We start from the raw sequence: 7,258 nt of genomic DNA on the forward strand, positions 1-7,258 counted from the left end.
TTTTTCCCTCAAAGAACATAATTCACTTGCAGAATTCATTACCCTGAGGCATGATGTTGACCATTAAATTGGACAGCTTTTAAGGAGGATCAGATAAATCCATGGAGACCTATCATGAGCTATCAGCCTCGAGAGCCAGTGATAGCCCTGGATTGGGAGTGTGGTCAGTAGTGGGATTCAAATTATTTTAACAACTGGTTCTCTGCCCTAATGATTTCTTCCAACAACCAGTTCACCAAACTGCTCAGAAAGTTAACAACCAATTCTCCTGAAGTGGTGCAAACTGGCTGAATCCCACCACTGAGTGTTGTGTATCCCAAAATGAACTGCAGGAGAAAAGTGATGGGCGCGAGGTATGTCTCCCTGATCTTTATGCAAGCATCCCAAAGGCATCCGATTGGTTGTTTTGAGAAATAAACGGCCAGGTTAAGAAGGATCTTGGACTGACCCACTAAGGCTTGTTTTATGTTCTTCTGAGAAGGCAACCCTAGACAAGTACAGAAACTAAAACGTTGCTACTTAATGTATTCCAGGTATACCCATTCCAGAAGATATGATATTTCTATTTTTTTTCTTACTTCTGATTACCAGCAATAAATATGTCACAAATTTCACAATTTCAAGGAAATTTAAATGTGACCTAGTTGATGCCCTAAGATCTACTGAGTGAAGACAATAATCTCCCAAATAAAGCCTTCATGTTAGGAAGGGTATATGATATCCAGTATACTGAAGGATCAGAATATGAAAAGTAAAGTCAGGAAAAACTAGGAGATTAAACTAACCAGGCAAGCACTAAAATACATTAAAAATACTAGATTCTTTCTCTTCTGTATTAAGAGGACTGATCATAAAGTTAATTTACTAACCTAATATCAGCCTTTATATGTTAAATGAAATTTCCTATCAGCCCTTGAATTTTTAATTATTCGCTGATGTTAGAAGTTTATCAGTGCATGTGGAAAATTATATTTACCAAAGAAAAGAAAATTACAGCAATGATCAGCTTTTGCTTTCTATAAGAGGAAGGAGGAGGGGGAAAAGCTGTTTATGCTTAGAAGTATTTCCTACAGTTTTTGTCTCAAAAATCAAATCACTTTTGTTTCTTTAAGTGGTTGAAACTGTAAGTTACAAACTTATTCAAAGCATTATTCTCAACACAACTCGGAGGCTGATCAATTCAATTGAAGTTAGAGGTTTTAGACATTATCTCCGGCTGGATCCCATTTACAAAGATTTACTTGCTTTTAAAGGGAAAGAAGAGGCAGGAAAAGGAAAAGAAATCTCGTCTGTACTTTGGAAAAAGAAGGATCAACTGCTGCTGCCAGGTTTCATTCCTTTGAACAGGAGATGGAATTGCATTTGCACATCTATTTTCCCACAAACTTCAATTGGCAGTCCAACTCTAGTAAGTATTTGTGCCGTTCTTGTTAATTTTATATTATGGATTTTCTATAGCTTAAGTTCCACTGTATCTGAAAAATGTGTCCATAATTATTCATCTGTCAATGAACTGTATATTGCAGAAAATCCATTAGGATTGCATTATGAGAATTTATGCCATTCAAATTTGGCTTAAGTAAACAATAGCATAAAATCAGTGGAATTACAACCTTATTTCTTAACACCTATTAGTTAATACTTCCAACGTATCTATGTTAGAGTTTCATAAAAATCAAAGTACAATAAATGCAACATCATCATAATCTTGTGTGATTATGACCCAGCTATTTGCAAGGAAATAAACAAACAGATTAGAGTTTTTAAAAGTAATGATTTACAAATTTAGATATTTGGGCCTTTAGTTACTTGGGCCACACTCTAACTTAGCAGGACCATTGTAAAGCAATGCTTCTGAAAGCAAAATCTATGATAGCCTTGCTTCAATATTTTTATTCCAAAGGAGGAAACTTTCTCCTGCAGCGATAAAAGTTTTAATGTCAGAATAGCATCTCAAATTTCATATGGAACTCTAATTTAGATCACATTTGCCACTAACATAGCACAACTGCAGGTGAATTTTTAAAAACCTGCTTCAAATGTCATAAGCGTTGTTCCAAATCTTATTATTCTCTGGGAAACTTGGCAATACCCTTGGATTTTTTTTTAAAAAAAGGTTTGAGCATTATTAAATACTTCCTTTTGGTAACAAATACATGGTGTTTTTTTTTTAAAGGATTGCTTCAGAAAACCTCAAATGAATCCTTTGTGGATATGTGGTTCAAACAGGTGCCTCAAAAGATTAGTCAGGTTGGCATTGATTCTGATTATTTATTCCCTAGGGGGTATGACACCAGCAAATCAGTGTATCAAATTAGAGTATATGATAAATTGGTAAAGGAATGAAAGCCAAATTACGATGTAAGTCTGCAATATTTGAAACTGATTGTAGACATATTTTTCAACTCCCTAAACAAACAGCTTATACTTTAGTAGATGCAGAATTGTCATTTCAAAAGCTAGATTAAATGTGTTGCCATCAAATATGCTGTAGGGCGAGTTTCAAAAAATTCTCCGCTCCCCAATATTTTGTCTCTGTAAGGATCCTGATCCTGAAATCAATTTCTTTACGGAAGTCATTGTATGAGTTTTCAACAAAAAGCTGTGCGCACATGCACAGTTTTGGGAGTACATACCTTTTGGACTGCTGTTTGGGAAGTAAAAGAGCTGAAACCTGGCAAACCACTCTGCCACATGACTCACCAGACAAGATAAAGGTAGGTAAAGCGCAGGAGCAGGCAGGCCCACTTGCATGTGGGAACAAACCGGTTCGTTCCCAGCTGATCTTCAGAGCTACAGGGTCACCCGAACTGGTCCAAACTGGTAGAATCTCATCACTGAGCTGGAGCAATAACTTTAAGTTAGTTTTGACTCCTGGAGACTGCCTGGATAAGTTCCAACAGTTTTCTTGGCATGATTTCCATGTAGTTTTCCATTGCTGCTTCTTAGGACTGAGAGAAAGGGGCAAGCCTAAGAATATACAGCAAGCTTTGTGACCTAAGGCAGGAGTAGAACTCACAGCTTCATGGTTTCTAGTTTATTGCCTTAACAACTACAGCAGAGGTGGTATTCAGCAGGTTCTGACCAGTTGTGGAGAACCAGTAGCAGAAATTTTGAGTAGTTTGGAGAACTGGTAAATACCACCTTTGACTGGCCTTGCCCCCATCTATTTTCTGCCTCCCAAGTCCCAGCTGATCAGGAGGAAATGGGGATTTTGCAGTAACCTTCCCCTGGGGTGGGGAGGGAATGGAGATTTTACAGTATCCTTCCCCTGCCATGGACACCAAGCCACGCCCCAAGCCACTACCATCACAACTGGTAGTAAAAAAAATTGAATCTCACCACTGAACTACAGCCAGTTTGGCTCTCCTTTTATGGATCTACTCATCCTTATTTTTCAAAGCTATTTACATTAAGTTTCAAACTAAGAAACAACACCTGTCTGACCTCAAAAGTGGGTTCAGTCCCGATTAATATATGGATGGAAAACACTAAGAAGTCCTTGGCTTATAGGCTAAGTGGTTATAAGTTGAAAAAAGAAGGCAATGGAAAACCTCTTCTGTAATATTGCCAGGAAAATGTCATGAATCACCATGAATTCAGCAATTCAAGAAGTCACCATGAGCTAAGCTTGAGTTTACAAAGACTTTGTCGTTTATATAATTTTGGTAGCAATTAACAAATGTTAAGCATTTATCTTAGCTTGACTTTTGAAAATGCTTACATTATTTCAAGAAAGAAGCTCGTCCATTTGTTCAGAATGATAATGCATTAAATATCAGTCTGTGTAAGCCACTTCCTTGCAGTTTTGAACAAAATTGTTCAGAAGCTGTTGAAACAATCCCAGGGGTTACTTAAGACAATAGATGAAAATGCTGCAACTTTTGTTCTTAGACATTTAAAGACAGCAAGAGCACTGCAGGCATCCTGGTTTTTAATTAAGCTGTGATTATGGATAATTGTACCTCTAACTACTGGATTGCAAATACTGTGTAACTCTTATTCCTACATTGTAAGGGCATCATCTTCAGTACCATTGTAGTCCCACGAATTCACTGTTTTAATTGTCAAAAGTAAATTCCAACTAACTAATAACTTCATTTAATGCAGATGTAGTTTAAAGAATGAATTCGCAGTTACTTATTTCTTACAGTGGTTTGTAAACATCAAAGCTGTATCTTCATTTGAACTAGTAAATATATATATCAGCTCACTGCAGGAGACCATCTAGGCAGAAAATCATATAACAGGCAACATTAAAAATATGGTTTTCTTCCTGGATGGTCTCCGGCAGTGAGCCGATAGACAGAAAGGGGGAGTAGTGAGTTCCCTCCCATATTTGGGCATACCAGGGGTTGTAACACAAATACATACCTATTCCCTGGCTCAGCTGATAATGAGGAGAGCCTGTGGCTTAGTGGCCAATACATCTGGCTAATATGTAATACAGCCCAGGTTCAAATCCCAGTAAGGGTATGGCTAGCTGATGAGAGCTAAATACCTTGAAATAGATCTATACTAGTCTCCCTTTATTTATTTATCAGCACAAATACAATACACACACACACACACACACATGGCTAGTGAGACCTCGCTGAAACGCTGCCAAGACAATCTCAATCTTACACAGGAAAAGACCCGAATACAACAAGAACAGTATGTGTGTGTGTGTGTGTGTGTGTGTGTATGTATGTATATGTGTGTGTGTATGTATGTATGTGTGTGTGTGTATGTGTGTGTGTGTGTGTGTGTGTGCATGCTGGTCTTCTTGTTGCTTAAAGCCAAAAACATCAGCCTGAAGATGGCGAGTGAGACCTCACCAAAACGTTGCCAAGAAGATCTCAATCTTACATGGGAAAAGACCCGAATACAACAAGACCAGCATACCTACACCCGTGAAAATCTACGAAAACATATGATTTTGTGTGGTCAGACTGAATCCAATACAAAACCCAGCCTTGTTTTTGATTAAGCATTACAAAACGGAAAGTAAACTTTGCAATTCATTGGTGGCAGTAGGCCTTTTGGTCTTCCTTCATTGCTCTTTGTGACTTCATTTCACCAAAGGAACACCTGAGATTTTGCTGCCTTAAAATGGTCTCTTCTCACAAAATTTCAATTAAGATGAGTCCAACATGTGGAGAAGTGGTTTTTCTCCCTTGACTAATTGTTGTTTTATGGATTTTTGTGGTGATTTTAAAGGAATTTTGTTCTTTGTGAAAAGCTGCCCAGATTCCTTTGGAGTTCTACAGCCTAGAAAAATAAATAATAAAAAACCAAACAAAGAAATAAACAAAGCAAGCCTGTTTATGGGACAAACAAAAATGTACAGGGGATCCAGATACCCAGTAGTGTCAGGGGAGGAAAGGAAAGGAAAAGAAAAGAAATGAGAAGGAAAGGAGAAGGAAGGAAGAGGGAGGGAGAGAGGGAGGGAAGGGGAGAGAGAGAGAGAGAGAGAGAGAGAGAGAGAGAGAGAGAGAGAGAGAGAGAGAGAGAGAGAGAGAGAGAGAGAGAGAGAGAGAGAGAGAGAGAGAGAGAGTGAGTGAGTGTCATTGCTTTATTTTCTTTTTCTTCCAGTGGGAAAAATACTGCTTTTTACTATATGGAACAACTTCACCCACATCCACATCCACATCCACACCCACACACACTTGCACTTTTTTGCTTTTAAAAGAGTTTGCCTCCCTTTTAAGGAAAAGATTGCTTTGTAATTCTATGCAATGAGATGCCTGAAACTCAGTTTTTGAACTGGAACTATGCGGGTTTTTTTTTCTCTTACAATATGCAAGCACACATTTATATGTCTGAATTTGTGTCCATGCACATGTACATACTTTACACACTGGATCTTAAAAATGTTTTCCAAGTTCAAATTATTTTTCTGTGGCATTTGAGTTTACATTTTTTTGATTGTATCAGAATAATGTGCATCCAATAGATGGATTATTGTTTTCATTCATAAACAGGTACTTATTCACATGTATACTTTGAAAATATGTGTGTACTGTACTTGAAGCAAGTAATTTCAGGAAAACAAAACAACACATTTTGTTATTTCTGATATGGAAATGAATAGATCACTATGTCAGAAATGTCAAATATAAATACAGATGTTTCTCTCAGTTGACAGTATATTTTGGGAAAGTAAAGGACGTGTGTTGTTTATGAACATGCGCAGATAAAATATGATAAAAAGAATTTCCCCACACAGCATTTCTACTAGATAAAGCCACATTTCCCTAAAATGTATTTCACCCACCCAACTTTAAAATATCCAATATCCAAAGTTCATGGCCACTATGAAATCCGTTGCATTGTTATTCAGAATAAAACTTCCAAACATCTAGTTTATTTGTTTTCTAGGCTTAAACAATGTTTCTCTGCCCATAACTGCAGCACAATTCATCAATTTGTTTATAAGATTGAAATATAAATAAAAACAATATTTCAATATATACTGTAATTTTATAGAAGTTTTAAAAATAAAGGTATGCAAACTAATATGTAGCAAGGAAAAAGCAAGGAAGAAATTAAAGAAAAAGCTAAAAGTGCAGCAAAGAAAGAAAAAGGAAAGGAAAACAGGGGCCAGGAAATGGAAATGATAGAAGTAGCTTCCAATCTTCTTTACTGCAGTTATAAGTACAATTATAAATTTACCTCTTTCTTTAAAGTTACATCATAGCTTTCTTTTTTCTATAATCTTTCCCATCTAATCATTGGAACCATAGACCAAAATGTTTTTTTTCTATTTTACGTTAAAGGGTTTCCAGTCATCAAGAAATGCAGATATTGTCTTTTCTCTAAATCAAAGAAGTCAACTCAGTCATCTCAGCAAATTTTCAACAGTCACTCCTTTATTGTAGGTATTGCCAAATCATTCCATCTCCATGCATATAATCATTTTGCTGCAGTTATCATGTATGAAAGCAAGGCTGCATGACATTTTCCCAGTTGTTTCCAGAGATTGCTGTCTGCTTCTTTCTGTTCTGTAAAAACTCCAGTAAAGGCACAATCTGGATGTATAATCTATTCCACACTGCTAAGATAATGATTTTTGAAGTCTACATTAACTTTAGCTTCATCATACCATAGTTAGCCATACAACCAAAATCCCAGGTCATGCTCTTCTAATTGTTACATTCTCTTATTTCTTGGCAACATCGTTTTTTTTAAAACCACAATTCACCTTTACTTTAAACTGAGGGGACAGGATTGTTCCAATTCTTGTGTTTTAAAAATGCCAACAATTGTAATAGTA

This window comes from Natrix helvetica (genome assembly GCF_964273705.1).
Source record: "Natrix helvetica genome assembly, chromosome: 1".
In the NCBI taxonomy this organism is placed as follows: domain Eukaryota; kingdom Metazoa; phylum Chordata; class Lepidosauria; order Squamata; family Natricidae; genus Natrix; species Natrix helvetica.